Genomic DNA, 21281 nt, shown 5'->3' on the forward strand with positions numbered 1-21281 from the left:
AAGTAGGATTAAAAGTCCGAGTTAGAGGTTACTTTGGGATTTAACTGTATCGAGCGAAGTGTCATAATTCGTGTATCGGAAGCTATGTTGTTAAAGATAATATAGTCAAGAACTACATATATTTTTTCCACGTCTACGAATATCAACGCCTCTTAGAAAAACATGATCATATAAGGAGATTTTTCGCCTTCTGGCTCAGGGAACCGCCTTAACGTGAAAGGTTTCGCCACCCTTGGGTTGACGACCTGCAACAGAAAGTTGCTAAACCTCCAAATACTCGCTCATCTACTCTGGCCCAACACGTGTATGCAAAATTCAATCTCAATAAGGTGGGATGTGTGTCAGCAGCGATGTTCAAATTCACGTGTGATAAGATAATCGTGACCATGCGGTTACATTACATTTTTATTCCTTTACTTTGTAGCTACTGATACTAGTAAATAGCTTTCGCTATTTCGCGATTTCTTCAGTCAAGGTTGTTTTGCCGGCCGGCAATGCTTTACGAAAATTCGTTCCCGGCGCGTCTATTATTACTTATTACGAACTACTCGTAAATCTATATTAATGTCATCAACTCGTAATATTTACTCGTATTATTTTACTCTACGCTATTTATTTCTACCAACTGTTTTTACTATTATTTTATAATTTTTAGTATTTTTCTCTATTTAGATATTCACAACACAGGGTTTCCAAAACTGTATGTTATCATCAAAAATTATATGGATGAATCTTAATTGCCTATATGGTAACTAGTTTGACATTTGCAAAAAATAGACACTAAATTCTAAATAGCAGACTAGATAGTATCACGCGATTAAAAGTTATCAACAATTAAACGGATGAATCAAGATTGCATAATTTCAAAACCAGTCCAAACCAGATGAAAAAAAAATTGCTCGTCTCCAAATCCTTCAGAACTAGCAGACTATTTAAGTATTTACAGGATGGCCCAAAAATACGTTGACAAAGTTTTTTCTTCTTCAAAATAGCCTCCTTTTACTTTGATACACAAACGCAAACGTTTGTTAAAACTTTCAACGATATGCCGCAGCTCCAACAAGGATATTTTTACTAATTCTTTGATACCTATTGCTATTAGAGCGTTTACACTTTTGTGTTTAGTAGCACAAGCCCTTGTCTCTAAGATTGACCACAAACTATAATCCATTGGACTTAGATCAACCGAGTAGTGTGGCCACTCTTTTGAACTTATGAATCCGAATTTTTTTTATTTTCATTACTGCTGCACACTACTGCAAATACCACCCCAAACAATAACAGAATGCGGCTTTTGGCGATGATGAATGACTGCGGCTTCTCCAAGGCGACTAGAAGAGTACATTCTGTCATTTTGGTGATTATGGGCCTGTTCAATACAAAAAAGTTTTTCATCAGTAAAAAGTACATTTTCCCACTTTTCCGTAGCGGCACGTTGCTTAATCAACCGACATCTCTCCAAGCTACCTTTTTTATCTTTATCCTCAAGGAGTTGTTCTTTACGTAGCTTGTATGCTTTCAAAAAGACTGTAGTAGTTTTAATTTTTTACTTATTTTGTACTAGTTACGTAAGTACTTAATAAAATAATTAGAAAAAACTTTATCAACGTATTTTTGGGCCACCCTGTACCTGTACTACTAGCGCTTACTACTCACGTGGGGAGAGCATGATAGTAGCTTTTAGAGATATCAAAGGACACTCAATTTTATCGGTGAAGACACAAGAGTGAATTTTAATTGGGTTAGATCCAGTGTGCAGAGAGATGGTCGACCGGAAAAATGTTCTAAATTACCATACTAGCGCGGTTGCCAAGAGGACGCAGTGGAACCTGATTTTTGATCGGAGATGGACAATTGAAAGTCATTGAACTTGTATGGCTGTACATCACCTTGGACTCACGGGTAAGGAAGATACAGGAAATATTGTAGTGATGAAAAATGTAGGTCAAAATTGGTAAAAGCGTTAATTATGGGAGAGGAAAGTGAAAGAACTACTGTTAAAGGGGTGTTAAAGGAAAGCGAAAAGACTTCGCCACTTCGGTAAGGTTAGTGGAACTGTATAAGACCACCCGTTTCGTATTAATGAAGCAACACGTTTGCAATACTATATATATATCTCACGGTTCTTAATGTCCCAAGATTCCCAATTTCCTCACTCTTCCCTAAGACTTATGAAATTGTTCCACTCTGAAGGTAGGTACAAAAGTTGTGAAATGTTGTCAACAAGTAGGCTGAAACAGAGCTTAACAGACGTGACTATAATCAGGTACCTTTTGAGTGTTTACCGCAAAATCCAAACAGCTCGGAGCTAGTGTAGTGTTATTAGCACGTCGACGAATAAGTTTGACCTCTAGATTAGTAATAATGTTGAGCCTGTTTCGTTTCAGTCGAATGTATTTGTAAGTTTACATTAACCCTCTATAGACAGATGAACTTGGAACTAACGAAATTTGTAAGGCTGATCTAGATTTAAATTCATTTGACATTACTTATATTTGTATCTCGCTCATATTTATATTCTCTGTCATCTAACACATGTCTAACAGGGAATAACCGCGGATACGGTATTTAGTCTGACAGATTGATATTCTCATTCATTGCAACCTCGGAGCAAAGAGTATAACCACCCTCGGGGTAAAAATTAGCGTTGGATCTGAGGAAGCATCAAACACTTCCATCTCCAACAATACGCATACCTATTGCTGTACATCAGCATTTTTAATATAACTACAAAGCCGTATAATAGGAACGTTAACAAATATTTAGGCTGGGGCCGTGGCAATGGTCATGCTAAGGGCCCTTTATTATCAGTGCCAAGGTGCCGGCATTTCTCAACTCCATCGGTCTGGATAGTGACGTATATTTATGGTGTTTGGGGTTGAAGCTCTGGGGCCGTGGGGCCAAGTCTAGATGCTTTCTACTTAGTGACCAGGGGGCTTTATTTCTCCCAGTAGATCAGTTTTGCCTTTGCTATCCAGCGTGTCAATGCAGCCGGCTTTCACATTCTACCTATCGACCACTAAGGCATTTTTCAGTCTTTTACCTAAGATGTGTATTAAAATAAAATATGGTAGTCACCCAGTCCTCCAATTAATTACACGAGAAATTGGTTTTTGGAAATAGTAAAATATACAACAAATAAAATAAAAAAACGGACAAGCGCAAGTCGGAATCGCCACCGAGGGTTCCGTACATTAATTTAACTTATTTTTTGTTTTATTTTTATTTTTTACAAATTTATACTCTTGAGATTTTTCCCTGTACTTGTTGTGTAAGACGATATTACTTGCAAAATTTCATACTTCTTGGTCAACCCTATAAATTTTGATTCCCTCGAGAGTGTCGAAATATACGTTTTTTTTTGCGGCGTAAACGGCCTTTCTTTTTTTTACGTTAGAAGTTGGATTTTTTTGACATCTTCACGGGACTGTAGACCTGAGTATATGGTTTTTAATTTTGTTATTTCAACTCGATGCCTCTACGCATTCCCGAGATAAAGGGGTCTTGACAGACAGACGGATGGCCGGACAACAAAGTGATTCTATAAGGGTTCCGTTTTTACCTTTTGAGGCACGGAACCTTAAAAATGAAAAAAAAAACTTGGAAAATAAATAACTAATTCAATCACGTTGTTTATACCGCACATTAGGTGACGTCACGCTAGGAACCGGTGTCCATACATATATACCGGCGCGCGCGCCGCCGCGACAGTTGGACTAACGTCTTTTCCCCATTCAGCCGTCTAAATTGTTTTTTCGGAATTTCTTTTATTACTTTTATACAAATTGTATGTGTCAATGACAAGATCGAAGAGAAAGTTCGCGATCACCGACAAATTTCTACCAAGGTCAGTAAAAAGACAAAAATAGTGTTAAAATACATTTCTATTTATTTAATTCTAAGGATATGATCTTGGCCAAATTTGATGCAAGTTGGACTCCGTTGTAGAAAATTAATTCATTAGAAATCTGTGTCCAGCTTAACATACTTTAAATTGATATTTAATGATTTTGCTTTAATTATTTACATGCGTTGCTAAATTGCCAGCTGAACTTTCCTTTTGAAGTACAAGTATAAAAAAAAATCACACACGTATTAATAATTGAAAACACAAATAAATTGTCTCCTTGAAGGGCTTGAAGTGACTCTACCCTGTATTTATGCACGCCAGAAGATCTATGCTCTTGCACTCTTTCTGTTTATGAAAATAATAGCAAAGTAATAAAATAATTTAAGAAAACAGGTACTTAAATATTTATAAGGTAGTGCTAGATTCACCCCCCTAAAAGTAATTATGCTGGCGCCCAAGCTTCTTAAAATTGAATAAGTATTAACTAATAGTGTGCTCTTGCGGCTATTTATCCTCGTAAATGCTTGGAAAATAACATTTAATTCAATATGACGGATATAGTACCTTACCTACCTATTTATTTTGCAAAAACCAACTTGCTGGTTCATGTGCACTGTACTGTTTACCCCAAAATCAACTAGCACATACCTTTTCCTAAACATGAATTCCGTAAATTCCGTATTGTGTGTGATACTGCCTCATTTGGCACAAGTATTGATGGTGTCTGCCAAGAGCTATGGCAACAAGTGCGCTTATTGTTTCCTATTTTCCTAAACTTTGCCAATGCTAAATAAGAGAAAATTCTGGCTGTTAGGCTATCTTTCAGGGTTTATCATAAACGCAGCTTGCTGTAGGTATAAAATTACACATAGTATCTTTGTTTCAACATAAGTAAAGGAATACATAATTAAGCAAAGCTTCTTTAATTTTTTGTTAATATCAAGGACAATATAACATTACGTACGTACTCGTATTTTCTCGAGCCCGTTTAAGCTAACTGCACCGATTTGGGCAAAACAAAGTGTGGAAGTGAAATTTTATAAGTCATATATTCATAGAAATTTGACGTGTATGATAATAATTCCACATTTTGTTATTGCATAATTTACTTTCTTATGAAAGTATTCATGAATAATTTTTTGGTCATTTTTTTTCCTTTGTATATATATGATATTTATTTCGTTTAACATTACGATGATTAAGTTTGTGTTAGATTTGAATTACTCGCTAATTATAACTATAAGTACCTATAGTATAGTTACCTTTTTTGGAACCACAGAGATAAAGGTCTTTAAAATAAAACAAGTACCTAAATCCAACTCAAAAGGCAGGTAGGTATAATTATATACACAGAGACTGTGTCAGAGTCATGCCGATGTTTTGTAGCCGGATTTTGCAGATCTCATGGTCAAATTACCATTTCCCATTGAAATACTACATTTCTATACCTATTCCCATAATATAAGGTGGTTTCCCTTTTGGACTTAATGTATCAGTGAAAATTTACTGTATTGTGTAATTTTACACAATGTACTTTACAACCAGAGTGAAGCCACACCATGTTCGTTCGACTCACAGAACCGGTTGCGTTGCCATCCATTTAAATGTGCTGTCCTATCATGCGCCTTATGCGTGTTCTTGTTTTTCTATTAATTTCATTTATATTCAATATTATTTATGAACCATTGACGGAACGGAAACAGAATCGGCGGAAGAGACCCTTATTGAAATACGACCTTATAACTTATAAAAACATCATAGTTGACATGATAATAATGTGGAAATAGAAAATCATGGAACTGGCCATAAGTCGTCCTAGGTAGTCGCAGTAGGTCATAGGTAGGTAGTCACAGGTGCTCGTCATAAGTAGGTAATTCGATAAATTCTATTTGGTATATTTTCGGAAGTTAAGTTAACTCACTAGGGTTGAAACTCAAAATAAGTAGGCAGGTTTAACGACGAAGACGATTTAAGGATGACTGACGCTAGAACGGTCCGGGTCCGGGCGAGATGTCCGACACTTCGTTCTCTATAATCGGTGATCACGTGATGCTTTTTATAGAAAACAAAAGTTTATGATGCGCAAGATTGTTGATCAGGGTGCGTAGATAAGATTCCAATCGTTAACACTCGGCGAACGAAACGCAACTGTTTCTGTCGCACTGCCCGCATGCACCATGCACCTAAACCCATAGACCATATGAAACGAAATCTTGTACGTTTATCCTAATTAGGTACTGTCCTTATTCTTAACTTACAATAAACCAAATTGAGATCTTACCAAATAATTACTTATTTTTCTTATTATCATTATCGTCATCGGGATTAATAGTGACTTCACTGTTAATCCCGATGACGATACTTAGTACCTACAGAAAATACGAATATACCTAGTGGTTTACATGAAATGTACTGTCAATTCTAAACTGAGTACCGATTAATTCATTAGAATCTAATTAGGAAATGACAACGATAAAAGTCAAAAACTGTTGAAAGCGTGCCATAACTGCGTACTTATAGAGCACGAAATGTATTATTTAAATGGTGTACTTTCGGGAGTTTCGGGCAAAATGAAGACACTTCTAAAGTTATAACATAGGTATATAATGAGAATAGGTATCTACTGAGTGTCGTTGCACTGTAGGTAATTAATGTTTTTTTAAACACCATAGCCAACAAAGTAATCCTGTATCGGAACACGACGAACAGGTTCCATTCTGATGAGAATATGCAAATAGTTGCATCAGCCCATCGGTCCGGTTTGTATGCAAATCCATAAACTTGGATTTATGGTAAACTTACCTACATCAACATAACATTTCTAATTTCGAGAACAACTCGAGTTAATATCGATCCCATATTTACTTAAGTTGTTTCAAAAGCGATACTCTTGTAATGGGATTGTTTATCGAGTAGAACGAGTTATATGAATTAAACATTATGTTAAATGTCCCGGTAAATCTCGGAATGTCCTGAATTTGATATTCAATATTATGATAGGTATTTTTATTTTATATTCTATCCGGCCCGAAGGACCATGTTAATAAATATTTCAGTGCCGGGCAGACTTGCTATGTTATACGCATCATTATGGTACTGCGATGATGGAGCTGGAATACAACCACAAGCAATTTGCGATGAATACAGACCCAATGGACTTTGTTATTATGTAAATATGAGTGTTAAGTAGATACTTAATAGCTTTTAACAAAATAACTTATATTTCATTCCAGGCTTGCTAAAAACCTGTGTACCCGCAAGGGTAGCCGTCGAGCGAACACCGGTAACCGCCTGGAACACGCGGTGCTCACCCACATCCAGCACGTGCCTTAGCTTCTCCCCCCTCCGGCCGCCCCTCATCAACCATCTCGCTTCCACCGGCTCCCGCTACACAACGACAGAAAGAGATCGCTGCTAGCATGGCCCGCGGCGACGAATGCAAGACTGCCACCAAGGCTAACCACGCGTGTAAACACTACGATGTCACTGGTCCCACAAAGTGAGTCCCGTCAATCGGGGTGAATAGGGATGCCTGGGGTGAATAGGGATGGCTGGGATGAATAGGGACGGCTGGGGTGAATAGGGACAAAAGTTAAAATGTGAATTACCTGACAATTTCCTAATAACTACTGAGACATATTGTATCAAACAAAATCTACTATTTTCAATCGAATTATACTATTTGTGTGGGTATTTTTTTAAGAAATTGTCTGGTAAATCACATTTTATGTTTTGTCCCAGCCATCCCTATTCACCCCGGTTCAAATCCTGTTTTAGAACACGAGCCAACAGGACAGTGCACGAGACCTTTTCCCCATTTACGTGAACCTATTTTCTTGAGGGAATGAGACGGAATTATGCAGCTCACCCGGCTTGGTTTTACACAGGGAAATAGAGCCTTACATTAAAAACATTTTGGAGACCCTATGTAAAACAAAACCGGGAGGAATGGAAAAAGCTGGGGAAGCCCTTTACCCAGCAGTGGTACACAACAAGCTCTCAATAATATGGTCTCGATATAAAGTAAAGACAGACAATAATAATAGTATAAATCCTTTTAATTTTTTAGCACAGCGCCCTTATTTTACTCAATCATAATAAATAATAATAATAATTCCGCTTACGTCCCACTGCTGGGCACAGACCTTCTCTCATGGGTTATAGTCCCCACGCTAGCCCAATGCAGATTAGGGACTTCACATACACCTTTGAATTTCTTCGCAGGTTTCCTCACGAAGTTTTCCTTTACCGAAACGCTATTGGTAAATATCAAATGATATTTCGTACATAAGTTCCGAAAAACTCATTGGTACGAGGCAGGATTTGAACCCGAGACCGGATTGAAAGTCGGAGTCGGTTACTCAATCATTCCTTGTTATTTCAGAAAGCCTTTCGCATCCTCCGCTCCAAAGAAGGAGGACAAGAAAGAAAACTACGGGTCCTTTGGCCAGACGTTCAAAAACAAGAAACACTTTACGGATATGCACTTCTGCTGAGCCGGATCACGCATCATCATCATGTCACATCCAGATTAACCAAATATTTGTAATTTACCGACAATAAAGTCGTGAAACTATATGCAGTGTTTGTGACAATACTTTCTCTTCTTATAATCATTGGGGTAGGTTTTTCTTACTAACGTAATCATGTATTCATTATTAACAGATTAAAGGTTCATCATTTGCAAGGATTTTTTGTTATGACCTGAAGGGGACCACAAATACTCAATAATAATTCGAGAAGACACTGGCCGAAAATACAGTTTTACCATAGAGTAACTTATACTAGAGCGGTGCTGTCATAGTAAATTTTGTAACCCCAGTAAATTCACTGCCATCTGTCGACACACTAAAACTAAAAATGAAGATTTATAAAAATACGTTAAAATGTATTTAAATATGGATAAATGATTTTTTTATTTGCATTAATTATTTTTATATGATTTTGACCCATGTTCTTTCACTGATATGCGTTAAAATTATAAATAACAAACGAAACCGTCAACGCCCTCTATACGAGAGTAGGCCAAAACTAGTGGCGCCATCTGATCGAGAATCAAACTTTCGTGATTTTCGAGGCATGTTTTTTCCTTAGACTGTACCCATCTATTACGGAGTTATATTATCTATCTTTGGTTTTACTAAAAGGTTACTTACGATGGGCTTACAAAATAAAAGGATTAAAATCTTTTTTAGTAAGACATTACATACAAAAAATTTATTTTATTTCTTTAGGTTGTAAACAGTAATAGAAAAGGGCATCATTAATGTAGGAAAAGTCAGTCTATCACGGTTCATGAGATACAGCCTGGTGACAGACAGACGGACAGACGGACAGTGCAGTCTTAGTAATAGGGTCCCGTTTTTTCTCTTTGGGTACGGAACCTTAATAAAAAGCAGCGAATGCAAAGACAAATGTGGCTGCAAAAGTCACAAACTGAATAAAACATACCTGTGCCAAACATTTATCTTCTTTTTTTGTAATCCCGTGTAGTCCCAATTAGTGTTCGTATTCGGACAAATCAACTTTCAACTGTTTCTACCCCTATTATGTCATATCTCTTTAATCGCTGTTCAATTTTGAGTTTTATTTTAAGCCAAATATGGTTCCTTTTCAATTATTAAATCGAATAAGGTGTGAAATGGGTGAGTAGGCAGTCGAAATTGAGATTTTGGCTCAGCGATATGGAACTGGGCTTGATAGGTTTTATTTATGGAAAAGGCTGTCGGAATACTATCATTGTAAAACCGAGTTTTTTGAATGATGAAAATGAATACCTAGTTAAAACCTGTTTCGTATTTTATGACTAGTAAAAAGCTTAAAATTAAATATTTGTGTTAATAAACAAAATAATAGATTAACTATGCAATTGTGCATAGGCCTAAGTAAAATTAATTTAGTACCTATATTTTTTATTCATGTCAAATGTGGATTCTGGGTATCTACCACAACCATTATTAGTTACGAAATTATGAAAATGAGTTTTTCAGAGATGCGTGAATTAAAACCCTGAATTGCTTTAGCAATATAGCAATTTGGGTAACGGGTAAACCCAAAATAGTATAAATGGTTCCTATGCCACTCTGTGGCAATAGCAATAACACTCTGACAGGCCGAAAATCCTTGGCATACACTTTTCTGTTTATATTGCTGACGGGAAATAGAAGAAATAACAAATTTCTATCTAAATTCCACAAAAGACATTAAGATGTTCTCGGGAGCAAATTGATATCTTTACGCAAACTAATATTAGTTAATATTAGTTTACGCAAAATATTTTCATTCTAAGCATATGCTTAGAATGAAAATATTTTTGTTACAAGGAAAAAAAACTTACCCAGGTGTTGTTTTCTAAAGAAAAATCTGTAGGTATAAAGGTTGGGTTAAATTCCAAATTTAACGACATTGTTGTACCACATTGTGATCTGCATTCTGTAGCGGTTTTAAAAATAAGTTAAAATATTGATATTTTTTGACACGAACTTGACGACTCGCGGTGCTTGACGAATCAGCGCGACCGACCACCGACCGACCGTATCATGTCAATATCAGAAACATAACAGAATAGATACCGCTCTATTGTTAAAACTTATAATCTACGGCGCTGTTTCGTATGGTAAAAAGTTCTGATATTGCTTTCAAGATTATTTATAATAAAGACAACAGACTTGTAAAGGTGTGTACAGACATTTTTCCGAGAATTAAAAATCATACAGAGAAATACAGGCGAGGAATCATCAGTCAAATATATGATTGCTTAACTAGTCTCCCGTGAATCGAACCTTTGCGCAAACTATATTATATAACTTATTTGTAGGAGTCAGAATTTTGTTACCGTATGCAGGTGTAACGTAGCATGGATAAATTGGATAATACACTAGTATCGTCAGCATAATGCTCTGTGCTACGTCGCTACGTGTCAAGGAAATGTATACTTTAACCCAGCGTAATAAGAGCTTTAAAAACTCATACATGGTTTGAGTTCGGAGGTGCGTGGATACCGCAGCATCCAGCCTTATAAATAATTCACAGCCTTCGTTTGCCTGCCGCTTCACGTTCGTTCTGTTTAATTCAATGAAACTTGTGATTCTTAAGCTTCACTATTACAGTTTATTAAATTTGTAGGTATAGGGTTTCTTCCAATTCGATATTCGACTGTGATAGTTGATTATTTTTTTGTGCCACAAAGTGATTATCTTATTTATCAAGCCGTTTAGTAGAGATGGAAAAATCGCTAAAGTTTTTAAGTTTTTAATTTCCATTGTTTCAATTTTCCGCAATAGTCCGGGATACCTATCGACCGTGCTGTTGCGACCGGGCACGGCACGAGCAATGCGCGCGCAAATAGCCAGTGCTGGCGATGCCGCCACAGCACCGCAAAGATTAAAAAAAAAAACTAATAAAAAGTAACTTCACTTCAATTGAGTGCGGCGTTTTAATTTATGTCTAATTCAAATAGTTCATTTGTTTTTGTGTTCGAATTGGATTTTTCGGTGATAAGTTTACTTTTTGTACCGCTTAGTTTGAACTCATTAATTATGTTTTCAAAGTGTTTTAGAGTATAAATAGGCGTGTTTTTTAATAGGTATGAGAGTATTTAAAAAATACCGGCACCAGTAAAAATAATAATTTGGATTTGCTTTTAGTTTTAATTAATCGATTTCAATACGAAAAATTCCAAAAAATCACAAACTTGTTGAAGATCGAATTTTCATTTACATTTTGTAAATTAGAGCTTTCTGTTGGCTTTAGCCAAAGAGAATAGATAGAATAGAGGGTTGTTGTTATAGTAAATTTTTTAATCACAGTATATTTACTGCCATCTATAGACACACGATTAAAACTAAAAATGAAAATGTATAAAATTATTAAAAAAAAAAAATTTTTATAACGCCATATGTCTTTGACCCATGTTCTTTCACTGATATGCGTTAAAATTGTTGACTATCAAACGGTGGCGCCAACGCCATCTACCCAAGTATAGGCCAAAGATGTGGCGCCATCTAGTTGAGTATAACTTTTTGTTGATATTCCGAGGCAGGCCTCCTTCACTCGCTCAAAGCCACGCGCTATATGCCTACCGCTCGGCGTATCGTCGACGATATAATCGACAGAGGGCCGCCGAACGCCCGCCTGAGCGCTCGCACCGCACGTTTCCCGCGCTTACGCTTCGAAATGCCGAAACCACGTAATTATTGTGCAGTAGATGGGTGTAAAAGTCAAAAAACAAAAGAAAATTTGTCGTTTTTTAGGGTTCCTTACCCAAAGGGTAAAAACGGCACCCTATTACTAAGACTCCGCTGCCGCTGTCCGTCTGTCACCAGGCTGTATCTCATGAACCGTGATAGCTAGACAGTTAAAATTTTCACAGATGATGTATTTCTGTTGCCGCTATAACAACAAATACTAAAAAGTACGGAACCCTCGGTGGGCGAGTCCGACTCGCACTTGGCCGGTTTTTTCAATTCCGAGAGACGAAGAAAGGTGAGTAGTATTTTAAATCTATCTTTATGAATTTTGTCACTATTTATTTCTTTGAACATAAGTAGATAAATCGTAAATTAAGGAGTTTTTTGAGTCAGGTATTATAAGTGTTGTTTTTAAATATTTGATTGACTAATATAAAATATGGTTGATTCGCAACATTCGTTTTATTACAATAATAAGTAATAACATAAGTAACAGTACAAACCTAGCGCATTCTTACGATGACACGCACGGCGAGCAAGGCAGTCTCGACTCTTTGTGCGCATACTTATGGTACATTTCTTCTCGTCCTGAGCAGCAGGTATTATTATTAAGATTTTGTAGGCTTATTATAGCGTAGGTATTTTCGCTTTTGTATGGGAATGATGTATCTGTTACGTAGTAACTATTTATTAATCTGTGTCCGAGGCACGTTTTTTCCTTAGACTTAATTTATTTATCTTATATACCGAATTACATAGTATAGGTATCTTTGCTTTGGCTAACCTTAGTTTTCAGGTTCCGTACCCAAAGGGATTAAAAGAACCAGGTGTGGAGCATCCACATCCACTGATGACCACGATCCTCAGTCATGAGGGAGCGACCACAGAGAGAGAGACCCAAAGGGTAAAAACGGGACCCTATTTCTGTGTCTGTATGTCCGTTTGTCACCAGGCTGTATCTCATGAACCGTGATAATTAGGCAGTTGAAATTTTCACAGATGATGTATTTCTGTTGCCGCTATAACAACAAACAATTAAAATAGAATAAAATAAATATATAAGTGAGGCTCCCATACAACAAACGTGATTTTTTTGCCGTTTTTTGGGTAATGGTACGGAACCCTTCGTGCGCGAGTTCGACTCGCACTTGGCCGGTTTTTTATAAACATTTATTTTACAGATACTTACTTAGTTTTTATATTATAAGTCTCATCAGCAAATCTAAGTCCTATTAGCAAACTAGCAATAAACGTGTTTTGTGGAAACCTTGACTTCTTAGTTGAACTTTCAAAAGGAATTAAGGAACGAAGTTTAAAATAACACTTGCAAGTCTGGGCTATCAAAATCGCTGCCAACTTAGCTTGGTCTAACTCTATGACCCTGACCGCGAAAACGGGCCTAAAAATCAGTTCCTATATCCGAGCCGGTCTGCGGCAGTGCCGCTCCGTCAGACGCCGCATGGCCGAGCGCGGCAAACACCGCGTCGCGCCCGCCCCGGCGTCGACCAAGAAACAGTACGCGTACGTGCCGTGCCCCCGGTCCGAGGAGGTCGGCACCGAGTTCGCCCTACAGCTCCGCAGGGAGCCAGCGCCGCAGCCTTTGCCCGAAACACCACAGAAATCCGGTGAGTTGGTCAAACGGACTCCTATCCAGGGCTTAAATAAGAAAGCGGCGGGAAAAGTTTCAGTGCAGTGAAAAAGTTTGGTTGTAAATGTGCGGAGTAAGCTTTCATTGTCATTTTCGGTAAAAGTAGGTAAGTGATTTTCTTTCGTGACCGGACGTCCTTACAAAGTGTCTTCAAGCTAAAATAATCTAGCGGATATTCACATTCGCGACTGTTGGGTACATTTATTTTTATAACGCTGGGATGCGTAATGTAAACAAAATAAAACCGGTAATTAATTTAGTTGGAGATGTTATGACAGCACTTTGAAAGGCCCCTCCAAGATGGTGTCAGTGTCATCAGCTGTCACGGTTTTTCCCGCCAACGTGTGCACTTAAAAATATTTGCGAAAACATTGCAAAGTATTTATACACCGACAATGAGTGAAAATAATGAATTGGAGATTATTTGAAGGTAACAGGTGCACGAGTAGTTTAATTCCATGAAAAGCTTAGATGAAGATGAGTTTTAGGAAACTACCTGCAAGAATTTAAACACATTTAAACTTTTATAAAGTACATTTAAACTTATAAGTAGTTTAACTTTGACGGTCCGTATAGTTTTAAAAATATTCTGTAATGAATAAAATCCACTTATGTTGCACTGAAACGGGACGGGACAGGAGGAATACGAGTAGATCAGAAGTGATTCTACCATGAAATTGAATTTTATCAGCTGTCAACAAAATATCGTTAAACGTAGCCATAATAAATATTGTTTGTGTAATACATTGTATAAAAAAAAAGGTGTCCTCCAAAATTAAATAAAAAGAAATTCTTATTGCACATACAATCCCATGAAATTTATCCCAAAAGTGAACGGTTTAGAAAATTCACAGCCTCACCGTTTGCCGATGCTTTCGCTGATTTACTTTTCCTTAGATAGCTTAGATTTATAACAAAAATGAAAAAAATAATAATTGAGTTATAATAAAGAGAAAGTTCCGATCGTAATCAGTTCAACATAAGAAATCTTATTCAGTCAATAAAATTGAACCCGTAGGAGTAATAATAGCATACTCTTATGCACGCACAGTGACCCCAATAAAATTAGTTGTAGTTTGGCACACCGCTGTGCTGCTTGTTGCGCTATTAATGCATTTCAATAGAACTAATTATTCATCTTACCTATAGTTACTAATAATGAATGGCCAGTAAATATACAGTAGTAAATAGACGATTTAAACTGTGTACTTTCCATTTCAAATCGTGTTTAGCTAAATTTAGAGAGCTTTTCCAATAACTTAATATGTCCTTAATATTAATTAAAGGCACATATGAATGGGTATCTAACTACACTACCGCTCAAAAGTATTTAGGCACCCGCAATTTTCACCATACAATTGTATAAGTACAAAAATTATTTTCAAAATCACACTGTTCGATCGCAGGCGAATGACTCTCTTACATTAATTTTAATTAAATTTTTATTTAGGTAAATACATAAGAGTATTTTATTAGAAAATTAATTCTTAAAATCTTAAAAAATAATATAGTTACATGTAAAAAATCCGCAAAGCAGGCTTCGTCAGGTGACTACAAATGCAAATCAGCAACATGCTTCGTCCCAAAAATACCAATGATGATATCCGCAACAGGCTTCGTCATTTTTTTTTTCTTTAAATAAAATAACCGTCACTTATTGTACCTGGCTCAAATGTTCCCATTACGCTGGCAGCGTTACTGCGCTGAATGGCCAACGAGATCTGTTGGACCAGGTACGATCCGGACCGAGGGTCGCACCCCCTGTCCCTCAGCCGCCGACCCAAATCCCTCACAAAGTCCCTAGCCTCCACAGCCCAAGGTCCTGCAGTCTCGACTGCAACCGGTACAAAGTCGTACGTTGGTTCCAGGGCAGAGTACTTGGCATGCTTCATTTTGGCGGCATACTCCGCGGCAGTACCAGCAGACCTGACAGTGAGACTCAAGTGGGACGGCGCAAATGTACTCACGCACGTTGCATCCCACAAGAGGCATCGTCCCCTCTGCCATGGAACCAATGTCAGACCATCAAGCCTCTTGCCATCCGTGCGGCACAACCCTGGAGGCTCCAAAACGCAAGGTATATTGGCCGACACCAAAGCCCTGCGGATGACATCATTGATGGCATGATGCCTGGAAAAACGACCCGCGCACTTCATGCAGCTAAGGCCATGGTGACCATCTTCTTCAACCATAACCCCACAAATGCACCGATGTGCTTCACACACCTTACACCCCAAACGCAAGGCAACCGCGATTCTTAAGGAATTTTAGTTAAATATATATATTGAGTCTCAAATTGTTTCCAAAGACATCCTTTAAAATTTCGAGTTTACTTTATGCAACGATTTAAAAAACCCTTATGTAATAGTTCATACAAAATAAAACGATTTTGTACTGGAAAATGATTTATGGATTTTTTTACGCTTGCCATTTGGTAAATAGGCAATGTACACGAATATTCTGCACAACATTTTGAAGCTCGATATGTCTGTTAAATTAAAAAAGTAAACTGCACAAAAAACTGTTGCCCGACTGTCGGGGACCTTTTAAATGGGAACATTTCAATACATCAAGGTCCCCGACTGCAATTGAAATAAAATATACAGGTACAGTCAGGATCCTAAATGAGCCTAAACTTTTGCCTTTGCTGTCTATGACCCTGACTGAATACTTATATTATAATTTACATTCATTGAGTAACTAACATAACTGAACATTATTTTTAGCTTTTCAGTTCGCTTTTAAATTGTAGTCGTGTTTCTGAATTTTTATTTATTTATTAGCTTTTCAGTTCGCTTTTAAACTGCAGTCATGTTTTTTAATTTTTATTAATTTGTCGATTAGGTTTATCAGAATGCAACCTTATTACCTATCACTCATCCGCCTTTTTCGCGAGTGTCAAAATCTCGACGTCGAAGAAGAAATATCTGAAATTTAAAATACATGTCACTCCAAATGCAAAGAGCATATAATCAGTACGTCCAAATGCTCACCACATGTCAAGGCAAATAAATATTATCCAAAGTTTCTGTAAAGGTGACTGTCCGTTTCCAACCGCAGCTGCACTGCTGCTCCGACACTACTGCGGCGGCCCAAACGCGTCGGTGTTATTGTCAATTTCCATAGTAAAATGAATGACGATATCGACTGCACGTAATATGGTGATTTTAACGTTTTCCCGACCGCAGCTGCACTACTGCTCCGACACGTCGGTGTTATTGTCAATTTCCATAGTAAAATGAATGACGAGACCGACTGCACGTAGCATGGCCATTTTTGCGTATTTGGTGTATTATTGCAACTGCGGCTGCAGACCGCACGTCAAATCTGTCACCTGCACTGAATTGTCTTTGATCACAGATATTAGTAGTTTTAAGCAAAGAGGATATAACCACTACGTTCTAAGGAGTTATTACATCCACGGATAAACAACCCCGATGGTACCGTCGCCATATATCGCAGATATATCGGGGCGGCCAAGGAGCTCACAGATATCTGAACACGCATTTATTGTCAAGGCGCTAGAGTGCATGTTCAGATATATTTAGCACCTCGGTCGCTCCGACATATCTGATGGCGACTGTAGTACTACTGTAAACTTTTTTGCTAATCTATATTGAGCCATACGAGTATCACAGAGCCAGTTAGGAAACTAGAATGATAGGTCCGAAAAAGAGAGTGTCAAATTCGGAAGTTAACTATAGTCTGGCAAACCCTTCGAGCAACACCGGCTTCCGACACGTCGGAAGGGAGGAGCCCAAGCGATATCTTACCGTACAAATCGTTCTGCCATTTTTGCGGGGGAAAACGTGCACACAGTCGCACTTCTCACTCACTACTTGCAAAATCCAATCTCTAATTAGGATTGTTAATTTTTTTTAATGTTCTATTTCGAAAACCATTTCGAGATATTAGGTTTTTAAACAGTTTCCGACATTTGCTGCGATATAATAATCGAGGATTGAAGATATTTCAACAAACCTTTGACCTTCTCGCGAGGCTGAATATAATAATGTCATCGTATAGTAAAAGTTATCGAACCATAATAAATAAATCCGTCACTCACGTAATTGTCAAAGATGTCATTGTCATCAATTGTCATAATAAAAAAATTCAGTTAAACCGCTAGTTTCTTACGATTTGATTTATAATTTTTAATACCTAAACAGTAGATTTTGATTGCTTAATATATCAAAAACCTTGTTTCCACTTGTGGGAATGATTTACAAAAATTATAGTCCGCGAAGACCTACGTGAAAGACGGTGTTGTCGTGAAGTAAATGTGGAATGGAATACTTCAAGTGTTACACACAATATTGCTGTGAGGATCACGTCGATGTAAGTATAAAATTAATATTATTTTACTACGAATATTTAAAAGTCCATTTTGGTGGTCGGGTCATTATTACCTATTTATTTTCTGTGATGATGTGGCCAGAATATCTAAAGACAAACCGTTTAACACAGCTTGTCCGCTACTAGCTCCGTTTTACTGATTTGAAGTTAAATTCAACAAACAGACATACATATATGTAACTTGCAAGCAATAAATCATATACATACAAAAATACATAGTTATATTCAAAATACAACATGAAACTGAAAAGATAATTTCTAATTTCCAGGTACCTACAAGTTGCAGTTCAAGGCTCAAGCTGCTGATATCACGATCATGGCGGACAAAACTAAAGTTAATAAAGAGTTGTGAAAAATAAAACATGTCTTATTTTTTACTTTTTTATTAATTTACGAAAAACCTGTTTCCCAAAAAAGTGTATACATTATATGTTCAACATGTTCTGCACGTAAGGTTGACATTGAGGGCTTTGTTTAGTAGCATTCATTGGGGGGCAACTGTTACTCGCGTCCGCAGGATTTACCTACCACAGCCCTGCACGTGTCCCCTGGGTGGTGCTAAAGAGTGACAAACTACGAGGCGAAATAAACTTTCTACTAAAATAATTGTTCTGGAAGCGAAATTCACATGGCAAGAAGTGCTGTTCCCAAAGGCCCTTCCCAGGGCCTTTCGACTAGAGATGTCGGACCTTCAGTCCGCATCATGCAAATTAATATTGAAGGCATAAGTTCAGCCAAAAGCGACTACTTGCAAAGGCTTTTGCACGAGAAACACATCGACGTGGTCAACATTCAGGAAACTCACACGAAAGATGACTCAGATCTGGAACGAAGAGCCCATTTACTGGGGTACACATTGGTTAAAGCTGTACACCACCCAAAGTATGGAATAGCTACCTATGCAAGAGCAAGCCTAGATGATGTTCAGCTGATAGATACCAGTAATTTTGACCAAATTTTCACCATCACAATCCGAGTCAAAAATCTCACAGTGACTAATGTGTACAAACCACCAAAAGTGAAGTGGTCAATAAGGGTCTTACCCAGTTTCCCACACCCTTCCATGTACACTGGAGATTTTAACAGCCACCATACAACTTGGCGGTATCATAGCGTAGACGATAACGGAGCGGCACTTGCACATTGGGCGGATCTTTGTGACCTACACCTGCTGTTTGATGCTAAGGATAGGGGCACCTTCCACTCTGCAAGATGGGGCAAAGACTACAACCCCGATTTGACCTTTGTCTCAAAAGACCACCTTGATCAGCCCCTGCCTACAACACGCTTGGTCCTAGGCAATTTCCCGAATAGTCAGCATAGAGCGGTCGTCTCAGAGGTAGGTCTCAAGATACCACTGACTAACTCAATACCAGCCCCTAGATGGAATTTTAACCGTGCGGATTGGCATGGCTTTAGAGAGACGCTGGATGCGGGGCTTGCAGCTGCAAACTTGGACCCTGTCCCGGCAAACTACAGAATATTTGTTGAGCTAGTCATCAAAGCAGCCAAGAAAAATATCCCAAGAGGCTATAGAAAAGAATATGTGCCAGGCTGGAACGCCGACAGCGAGAAATTATATCAAGAGTATTTGGAGACAGAGGACCATGGGACTGGAGCCACATTACTCCAATCTTTGGATCATTTTAGGAAGGAGAAGTGGGAATCCACAGTCAATAGTTTGGATTTTAAAAGATCAAGTCGAAAGGCTTGGAAGGTCTTGCACCGTCTGTCAGGAAAACAACACCCACAAAGATCTGGTCAAAACGTAAAGCCTGACGCTATAGCAAATCGGATGGTAGAAGTAACCAGAGCTAAGCGGGATAAGATGTTCACAAAACAAATAAAACAAGAGCTGAGGACTGCTAGGAGAAATGCCCCAACGGGCCAGTACCTTTCAAGACCCTTTAGCATAGGTGAAGTCGTGGAAGGCATAAAGCTCCTAAAATATAGTAAAGCAGCAGGACCGGATAACATGTATAACGAATTTATTCGAGCCATGGGTCCAGCAAGCGTAAGCTGGCTTACTGCCCTCTTCGGCTACATTGTACGGAACAACTGCCTTCCAAGGGAATTCAAGCTGGCCAAAGTCATCGCAATCCTGAAGCCTGGCAAAACGGACGACAAACCCGAAAACTTTAGACCCATATCCCTTCTCAGTTGCACCTTTAAGCTACTGGAACGCCTCATTCTCTCTAGAATCACACCGCACATAGACGCTATTATCCCACCAGAGCAAGCGGGTTTTAGAAGAGGAAGGAGCTGCACGGACCAAGTTTTGGCACTGACTACACATATTGAAGCGGGTTTTCAGAAACAGCTAAAGTCTACTGCAGTCTTTGTGGATCTGACTGCGGCATATGATACTGTCTGGAAGCAAGGCTTGATTTGTAAGATTCTCAAGGCTATCCCAAGCAGAGAAATGGCAGACATAATCATGAGTATGCTTAGCGATAGAGAATTTGAGGTCTACCTTGGTGATGCCAAAAGCCGCAAGAGAAGACTGAACAACGGCCTACCTCAGGGCTCTGTCCTCGCTCCAAGTCTTTTCAATCTTTATATTCACGACTTGCCATCTACTGAGTCCACTAAATTCATTTACGCGGATGATATAGCACTTGTTTACCAGAGTAAAGATTTCAGGTCAGGTGAGGAAGTGTTGTCGTCAGATTTAGTGAAACTCAGTAAGTACTTCAGTGCATGGCGCTTAATACCCAGTGCAAGCAAGACGGAAGTGGCATGTTTTCACCTTAACAACCGGTTTGCCAACTACCAACCGGCTGTATTTCTCAATGAAAATCTGTTGAAGCACAACCCGTATCCGAAGTACCTTGGAGTGACACTGGATAGAACGTTGACCTACAAAGAACATCTCCATAAAGTGGCTCTAAAGGTTGCCTCGCGGAACAACATCCTCCACAAACTCTGCGGCACTACTTGGGGCGCATCCGCTGATTGCCTACGTACGTCGGCTACAGCACTGGTCTTCTCAGCGGCCGAATATTGTGCTCCAGTATGGCTAGAGAGCGCACATGTTCAGAAAGTGGACACCAAGCTGAATGAAGCAATGCGATGCGTATCAGGCACAATTAAATCAACGCCACTTCATTGGCTCCCGGTGCTCAGCCATATTGCTCCGCCGCATCTGCGTAGACTGCAAGCGCTAAAAAGAGAAGCGGCAAAAATACAAGCGCAACAGTCTCTACCTTGCCACCAGCCCTTCTGCCACCCCCCACCC

General features: G+C 38.5%; 1 protein-coding gene and 1 long non-coding RNA gene across 2 annotated transcripts in view; both read left to right on the top strand.

Annotated features, from left to right (window-relative positions):
• LOC134744681 (transmembrane emp24 domain-containing protein eca) overlaps nucleotides 1-21281 on the top strand; it is a 351400-nt gene that overhangs the window by 26352 nt on the left and 303767 nt on the right. The gene's annotated exons all lie outside the window — the stretch shown is intronic.
• On the top strand, nucleotides 3692-8428 carry LOC134744872 (uncharacterized). The gene is made up of 3 exons (XR_010128126.1): nucleotides 3692-3847; nucleotides 7084-7349; nucleotides 8235-8428. It is a non-coding gene; the product is annotated as an uncharacterized LOC134744872 (long non-coding RNA).

The sequence above is a fragment of the Cydia strobilella genome, chromosome 10, assembly GCF_947568885.1.
Source record: "Cydia strobilella chromosome 10, ilCydStro3.1, whole genome shotgun sequence".
In the NCBI taxonomy this organism is placed as follows: Eukaryota; Metazoa; Arthropoda; class Insecta; order Lepidoptera; family Tortricidae; genus Cydia; species Cydia strobilella.